Source organism: Mastomys coucha, chromosome X (assembly GCF_008632895.1).
Source record: "Mastomys coucha isolate ucsf_1 chromosome X, UCSF_Mcou_1, whole genome shotgun sequence".
NCBI classification, from domain to species: domain Eukaryota; kingdom Metazoa; phylum Chordata; class Mammalia; order Rodentia; family Muridae; genus Mastomys; species Mastomys coucha.
This window is the reverse complement of record NC_045030.1, coordinates 157,337,617-157,345,606: the sequence shown is the minus strand read 5'-3', so window position 1 is coordinate 157,345,606 and position 7,990 is coordinate 157,337,617. Positions and strand designations below refer to the sequence as shown.

At 43.8% G+C, this 7,990-nt stretch overlaps 1 long non-coding RNA gene across 1 annotated transcript; it reads left to right on the top strand.

The window, feature by feature from the left end:
* Positions 1-3,601: 3,601 nt before the first annotated feature.
* Positions 3,602-7,411, top strand: LOC116090378. Its single transcript, XR_004118668.1, has 3 exons — positions 3,602-3,667; positions 6,639-6,795; positions 7,214-7,411. It is a non-coding gene; the product is annotated as an uncharacterized LOC116090378 (long non-coding RNA).
* The last annotated feature ends 579 nt before the right edge of the window (positions 7,412-7,990 follow it).

Genomic DNA, 7,990 nt, shown 5'->3' with positions numbered 1-7,990 from the left:
CTATGCAGTGATAGAACAGGCTTTCTTAGATGATAGGTAGAGCTGAAAAATGAAGCAATATATTTGTGATTCTTAATATCAGTGTTCCTAGAAGCTTTGAGCTCATACTCCCAGGGTGGAATGCTTTCTAAAAAAATTACAGCAAAGGAATTTGTCAAAAGCTTTTGACTAGCCAGTGGCTTTGTAGAGACCAATGGCTTATGAATAGGTTACTGCCTGAATTTCAGAATACTGTGACTGCTCCTTTGTCCCCAGCATTTCCATTCATTTTTTTACTGTTTCACACTGTGCTTTAACTTCTAACAGAACATTAACAGCAGTAGCCAGTTGGATGTTTTCAAAACCTTTTAAACTGGGGCGAGCTAACGGTACCACTCAGACTAATGGAAGTCCCATGTTTCCATGGACACTGTGTTATCAACCATTATCTTGGTGACTTTGTGAGGTTGATCATGTGTAAGGTAAACACCATCTACCCTTGCTTACCTTTATATGGAAATAGAAGTATAATGTTGGTTGTGAGCCTAGCCTTTAATGGCTGAGCCATCTCTCTGGCCTTGAGATATAATTTAAAAAGCCAGGTGTAGTGATGTGCTCCTGTAATCCCAGTAGTGCATATGTGGCAGGTTTCAGACAGGAAAATCAGAAGTTCTGAAGGGGGCAGTTCAGGACATTTGGAATATTCCACCAGACACCTCCCCTCCTGGAAGAGAAAGGTCATAGGGTACTTAGGCACCCCTCTAGAAGGGAAAGGCTAATTCCATTCCTCAGATGAGGCGGGGAGGGGGGAGACCATCGGCTACCTGTGGGTAGGGGAGGCCCAGAGCATGTAGGCACATTCTGCAGGGTGGACTGACAGTTGGCCACCTATAGACAAGGGAAGTCCTTGCCACTACATTCCTTAAAGACCAATCAGGTTAAAAGTCACACTGTTCTGCCAATCACATTGTGCCTAATGGCTGCTGCTCTGAAAACTGTATAAAAACTCACCGAACAGGCTGCACATGTGGTAGTTCTCTCTCCTTCATGTGCAGGGTGACTACAGCATGCTGGAACAATAAAATTCCTCTTGCTTTTGCATTGATACTTGACTCTGCGTTGTTCACTCAGGGGCTCTCTGGTAAGTTAAGGCTCATCAGAGTCTTACAGTTCAAGATCATCCTTGGCTATGTATTGAGGTTCAAGACCAACCTGGGAAACAGGAGGTCCTCTCTTAAAATAAATAAGTAGCCAGACACAGTGATACATGCCTTTAATCCCAGCACTCAGGAGGCAGAGACGGGTGGTTCTCTGTGAGTTCAGGGCCAGCCTGGTCTACACAGTGAGTTCCAGGACTTCATAGTGATACCCTGCCTCAAAAACAAATAAGCCAACCCTTGAAATGCTTTGCCATCTGTGCCCTGCCTTATAAGAAAATGATTTTTGCATTGTTGAAAGATTAGGATTTTGTGTGTGAAGGTGGTGCACCTGTACTGAGAATAGGCTTATTCTTGGAAGTTTAGTAAAGTAGAATACTCTAGATACAATCACTTTGGACTCGACATATTGGTAGGTTTATGATGCTTTCTCCACTATTATGCAACTATTGACATTCCAATTTTTCCTCGACCACCAGATCTACATTATCCTGAGGCTTATTCAAAAGGCACTTTCAAATATTCAAGAGACAGTTCAGTGGCTAAGATCATGTGCTGCTCTTCCAGAAGACTGGTGTTTGATTCCACCCACATGAGGTGGCTCACAACTGCCTGAAACTCCATTTTCAGAGGGATCCAATGCTTCTGGTCTCCGTGGACACTTGCATTTATGCATGCATGTACACACACACACACACACACACACACACACACACACACAGAGAGAGAGAGAGAGAGAGAGAGAGAGAGAGACGGGCAGACAGGCAGACAGACACACAAATAAAAAAATAAACCTTAAAAAAATGCAGTTTCAGATGCCCTCCCCCAATACAATATAGTCATACCTCAGTCTGCATGGAAAATAAGTTCTAGGACAACCTATCAAGATCTTTGGATACCCAAATCCACAGACGAGTCTCTTCTGTAAAATGCCATACTGTTGCCATAGAACCTATGAATGGCCTCTTTTTAGCATTTATGTCATTTCTGATTGCCTTATATTACCCACTACAGTGCAGTGCTAAACAAGTTATTTCATTGTATTGATTAGGAAATGAAGACAAGGGAGGTGCAGGGGAGCCTGTACATGTTCGGGTCAGATGTAGTTCCTACTTCCCAATAGCTTTTTTCTAAAATTGCATCACAGATACAGAAGCCATGGGTATGGAAGCCTGACTGTATGGAGCAGAACAATCTGGGTTGGTGTGTTTCTCAGGAGTTAAACGCTTGCTTACAATATATAACAACTTGGGTTTATTCTTTAGCAACATCTCCCCTTATATACACACCTTTAGCATATATCTCATCACTAGTGAAGAAGTAGGAAAATGGTGACTTTGAGGCTAGCCTGAACTACATAGTGAGCTCAAAGACATCCTGGTCTGTAGGAAGATTCCATTTCCAAAAATGAAAACAAAACAAAACAGCCACCTAAACTCAAGATCAAAAAGGAAGGGGTCAACATCTACAGTTTAAAAGTTTCATTAGAGCCGGGCGGTGGTGGCACACGCCTTTAATCCCAGCACTTGGGAGGCAGAGGCAGGTGGATTTCTGAGTTCAAGGCCAGCCTGGTCTACAGGGTGAGTTCCAGGACAGCCAGGGCTATACAGAGAAAACCTGTCTCGAAAAAACAAACAAAAGTTTCATTACTAGTTTCTGCCAATCTTACATATTAACGTACTTCATTATGGCATTTTCATATATTATGACATTTCCTATGTATGTATATATATTTAACATATATGATATATGTATATATGTATGTATATATGACATATCACACACACACACACACACACACATACACACACTAGTTTGGTCATACTCATCCCTTATTACTCCTTCCTGCTGATCTTTCTTTTTCTAAGGGATCCCCTTATATTTTCATTTCTTTATTTAAAATAAAATTGTGTATGTGTAGTGTATGTGTGTGGTACATATATATATAGGTACATTTACATGTGTACAGGTACATGTGAAGAGCAGATACCAAATTCTAGTACTTCTTTTGGTCATTTTCTACCTCTTCTTTAGGACAGCATCTCTCACTAAAAGCAGCACTCACTAATTGGCTAGACTGTCTGGCTGGGAACTTTAGGGATCTGTCTGTCTCTACCCCTACTATGCTAGGGTTAGAGATGTGTAGGATCACGCCTAGCTTTTTTTTTTTTTTTAATGTGAGTGCTGGGGATCAGAATTCATGCTTGTCAACAGACATTTTACTGACTAAGCTATCTCCACAGCTTCCAGTGTTTGTTGAGTAATATAATGAGTTTACAGGAGCATATGTATTTTACCAGTGGCTAGATCACTGAAAATAAGTCTCTTCCTCTACCTCTGGAAACCATTGGCTGCCTATAGAGGCAGGGCTTCGTGATCCCCTCCCCCTAGCAACTGTTAACTGCCTATAAATTCTTAGAGAGGGTGGGGCCTTCTGAGCTCCTCCCCCTTTTGTGACAGACTGTTGATGAGCTCAGAAGCTGCTGGAAGGAGATGAAGAGAGAAGAGACAGGGACTAACATTGTCTTCTGGTGAGGAAAGGGCCAATGGGGAGGAAGGGGGGCTGGGGGAAAGAGTAAGGGAGTTCCAAGCAGCAGAAAAAAGAAAACATACTTAGGCTCTGGCCAGCATACAGACAAACAAACAAACAAAACAAACAAACAACAAAAACAGAAAAAGAAGGGAAAAGTTGTACTTTTCCGAGTCAGGACACAGAAGGGTGGGGCTACCCCACAAAAATCTCATAGGGAACAATAGTAGGGACAGGGATTCTGGGAAGGAAAATGTGTAAGATTTCATTAAAGGGATAATTATTTCCTCTATCTCTTTAGTATGGCTTAAAGTGAGCCTAAAGTCCTAGGATGGTTCTGTCATCCTGAGGATGGTCCTCCATAAATTCTCTGTGTAGGATCTATAGGTAGTTCATGGTTTCCAGCAGACATGGGGAGACTTGTTTTCAGTGGTCTAAACTCTGATAAGATGCTTTTCTCCTATCATGGTCATGCTCAACTGGATTAACTCATAAAGGAGGAAACAATAGAATATCTCTCCTCCAAAAGGGTAATGCTAAGATAATTTAGGAAGCAGACTAAAATTGGGATATAATATCCCATTTTCACCATAAAAATCTAGAGATCCACATCCAAAGTGGCCTACTAGAAAGGGTCAATGTCTGGGCTGAAGTTCTAGTCCCTACCCACACATACAGCCTCTAGGCAGGGGTACATATTGAGAAGATGAAAAACTGGGCCTTCATTCTGGTGTTCCTGGCCAGAGAACCAAGAACATTTCTAGACCTTCTGCTTTTGGGATCCCTGCCATGAGCTGACTGCCCATTCTCTCCCTCCCATCCTCATCACTCCGTCTCTGAAGAGGACACCATTATTGCCATTAGGGTGTTGGGATGATAACTGATTTGGCTTCTTTTAGGTAAATTAAGGTATTGGGTGTGACCATTGGGATAAACCTTTAGTGAGCCTATCTAAAAGACCCTTAAAGTGCATTAATGGTTTTATTTGTATAACTGCCAGGTGTAAGATGGGGAGGAAGTCTTTGACTGGTTCCTGGAAAGAGATGTGAGGAAAACTAAAGGCAAGCGTTATTAGCCTTCCAGGTTCAAAGAAAGGAATCAGGAGAAGCCAGAAGAGTAGATTTTAAAATGTCTAAATCAAGGTTCACTAAACTCTCTTAATGGGATCACTGGAGCATTCACCCTTTGGAATCCTCCTCATTTTTTTTTTCCTTTTGGCTTCCAAAGGTTAGACTAGAGATTAATGAAGCTAGGATCTGCTTTCATGCACTTTGATAGTTGTTGGGGTAGCTAGGACCACAATGTGAAATTATCCCCTAGACAGGATGAGAGTGAAGAAATTTAACTATCATTTGATTTATAGGCAAAAAACAATAGTCCTGTGTATCTCAGTTGTAGGAAGGCACTGACATGTTGAAATTGAGCTATGGTCACAAGTGTCTTCTATCTTTGTTTGTTTGTTTGTTTGTTTGTTTTGTTTTTTTTGTTTTTTTTCAAGACAGGGTTTCTCTGTATAGCCCTGGCTGTCCTGGAACTCACTCTGTAGACCAGGTTGGCCTTGAACTCAGAAATCCGCCTGCCTCTGCCTCCCAAGTGCTGGGAGTAAAGGCGTGCGCCACCACCACCCGGCGCGTTTTTCTTTTTCTTTTTCTTTTTCTTTTTTTCTTTCTTTCCTTTTGTTTTTTGTTTTTGTTTTGTTTTGTTTTGTTTTTTGAGACACGGTTTCTCTGTGTATCCCTGGCTGTCCTGGAACTCACTTTGTAGACCAGGCTGGCCTCGAACTCAGAAATCCGCCTGCCTCTGCCTCCCAAGTGCTGGGATTAAAGACATGCGCCACCACTGCCCGGCAAGTGTCTTCTATCTTAATGCAGGTCTTGCACAGGAGATCACAGCTGCAGAGTTCAGGAATACAGTGGCCATGTCACGTCTGGAAAGCAGTGTTCAACAACATGTTATCACTCTCTGGACCTTCCATTCTTTCCTGGTCCTCCTTCTGAGATGCTCCCCGAGCCTATGGAATGGGGGGATACAGATGTCTTATTTAGGACTGGGCTGAGAATATGCATTTTAACAAGATCTCCAATAACCAAGTAGAGTTTTCTCTTCTCCAAACATCCCCTACCTGGCTCAGCCTGTGGTTATTTGGGATGACTTTCACAAGTTTATATCACTTCTTAGGAAATATTCCAGAGCAGCACAGACAGGTAACTTAGCAAGTCAATTTTCAGTCAAAGCCTTTCATGTGACCTCATCCCCTCAGGCCTTTGAAACTACACAGATGGCAGAGAGCAGGTTAACTGGTGGATGAGAATGGGAGGGCCAAGTGGAAGAGAGAGCAATAGGACCTGGGGTGGAAGAAAACAAGTAGAATCCATAACTAGGGCACTCTGGAACCCTGGAGCTGTATGAGAGGGAGGGTTGCAAAGAAAATAAAAGTATCTATAGCAATGGTCACAACAATAGTAAGTTAATAACTGTTGGTATATGTGGAATAGTGAGCTGGGCACAGACATCCTAGTCTGCTTAGAGCACAGGCCTGGAACCCTGCTGACCCTAAGGGACTGCATGTATTTGGCCATGCTTCCTGGGCCCCTTGCTCCTGTAGCAGCTATAGCCTGCCACAGCCACCTGCAGAGAGGTGTGTGGCCATCAGTCATGCGGGCAATGAATGCCCTAAGCTCCTGGGATTCTGTCTGGACTCCACCTGGCAATAGCCAGGTATGCTCCTCTCCACGGTTACCTGGCAACAGCCAGAATGGCCCAGCCTACTATAAAAGGAGCTGCTTGCCCCCTCCTTGCTCTCTTACCTCTTATTTTCTTGCTCTTACTCTTGCTCCTTTGCTCCTTCTCTCTCTGCCTTCCCTTCCCCAATCTCCACATGGCCATGGCCGGCCTCTACTTCCCTACTCTCTCCCTCTTTCTGACTTTCTACAAAAAACACCTTAAAACCATGGACTGCCTCTTCTCATCAGGATCCAATATGCTGGAGCAATGGAGCAGGTTTCCCTCTAAGGAGTCGCCTGTCTAACCTCCCGCCAGGAGGCCTCCCTGCTTTCCCAGCCACTGCTGCCAGCCATGCCAAGCTGCTCTCCACCAAGCCACCAGCCAGGCAAGACTCTCATCCCGAAGGTAACCTGCCAGAGTTCTCTTTCTACCCTTTTCCCTTTGGCCCCTGGGCCAGAGTCCACCTGCGGGCCCCCACCCATTCTCAGTTCTCAGCTCTTCCACAACATAGAGCGCCAGTGTCTAGGATGTCTGAGAGTGAGAACCTGTTGTCCCTGGCCTCCTTGTGGCCCAGGGACCCCAGAATCAGCTCTTCCATTGGTACCCAGCTGCATCTTTGGTGCTCAAGAGTCTGAGTCTAACCCTGGCAGGTCCGCGGGACCTCATACTGCACCTACTTGACTCCTGGAATGGGGTCCTGCGCCCTCTCACAGCCCAATGCCTGCCCGGTGGTTCCGTGGGGGTGTATGCAAACTTCCTGCAGCCAGCCTCCCCCAGAGGCCCTAGCCCCAAGAAGACGCGGGACACCATTTTGGACCCACAGGTATAGAGGTTCCTAAGGGAGGAAGAGAGGATTTCCTTAAAAAGAAACAGATTCTGTTTGGACGTGGTGGTATACACCCATGCACCAAGAAAAACCAGCACTCAAGAAACAGAGGCAGGAGGATGATGACTTTGAAGCCATCTTGGACTACAAGAAACCCTACCTAAAAAAATAAAATAAAATAAACAGTGGCAACCACAAAGCAGATTCCTCAGAAACGGGATTTCTGAGGGTTTATGACATCCTAGTCTTCATGGGAAAATCTTGAGAATCCATATTCTTTTCTGAAAGTCTTACTTATTTTCTATCACATGTATGAGTATCACCTGCATGCATATATGTATGTAGGTAGATTATGTGCATATAGTGCCCATAGAGACTAGAAGAGGGTATTGCAATCCCTGGAAATGGAATTACAGATGGTTATGAACTACCATGTGGATGCTTAGAACCAAACCAAGGTCCTTTGAAAGTGCAGCAAGTGCTTTTAAAGACTGAGGCATCTCTTCATCTCCAAGAATGTGATATTTAACGTTTGTGCTCGCATCCACTAGCAGGACCAAGTAAATGAATGATGAGTCTGGATCCCGTGCCTCGTGCACCACAAATGTCACCACTGCTCAGTGATCTTAAAATAGGACTTCTCAAACTTTCTCAAACATTCAGGACTCTCTTTCAGCCAAGAAATTTTTATGTAATTCTAGATATATAGGTCTATAAAATAGGTATAAAAGTCAAACATTTATTGCTAACAAATCATAAAGAAATATATTTTAC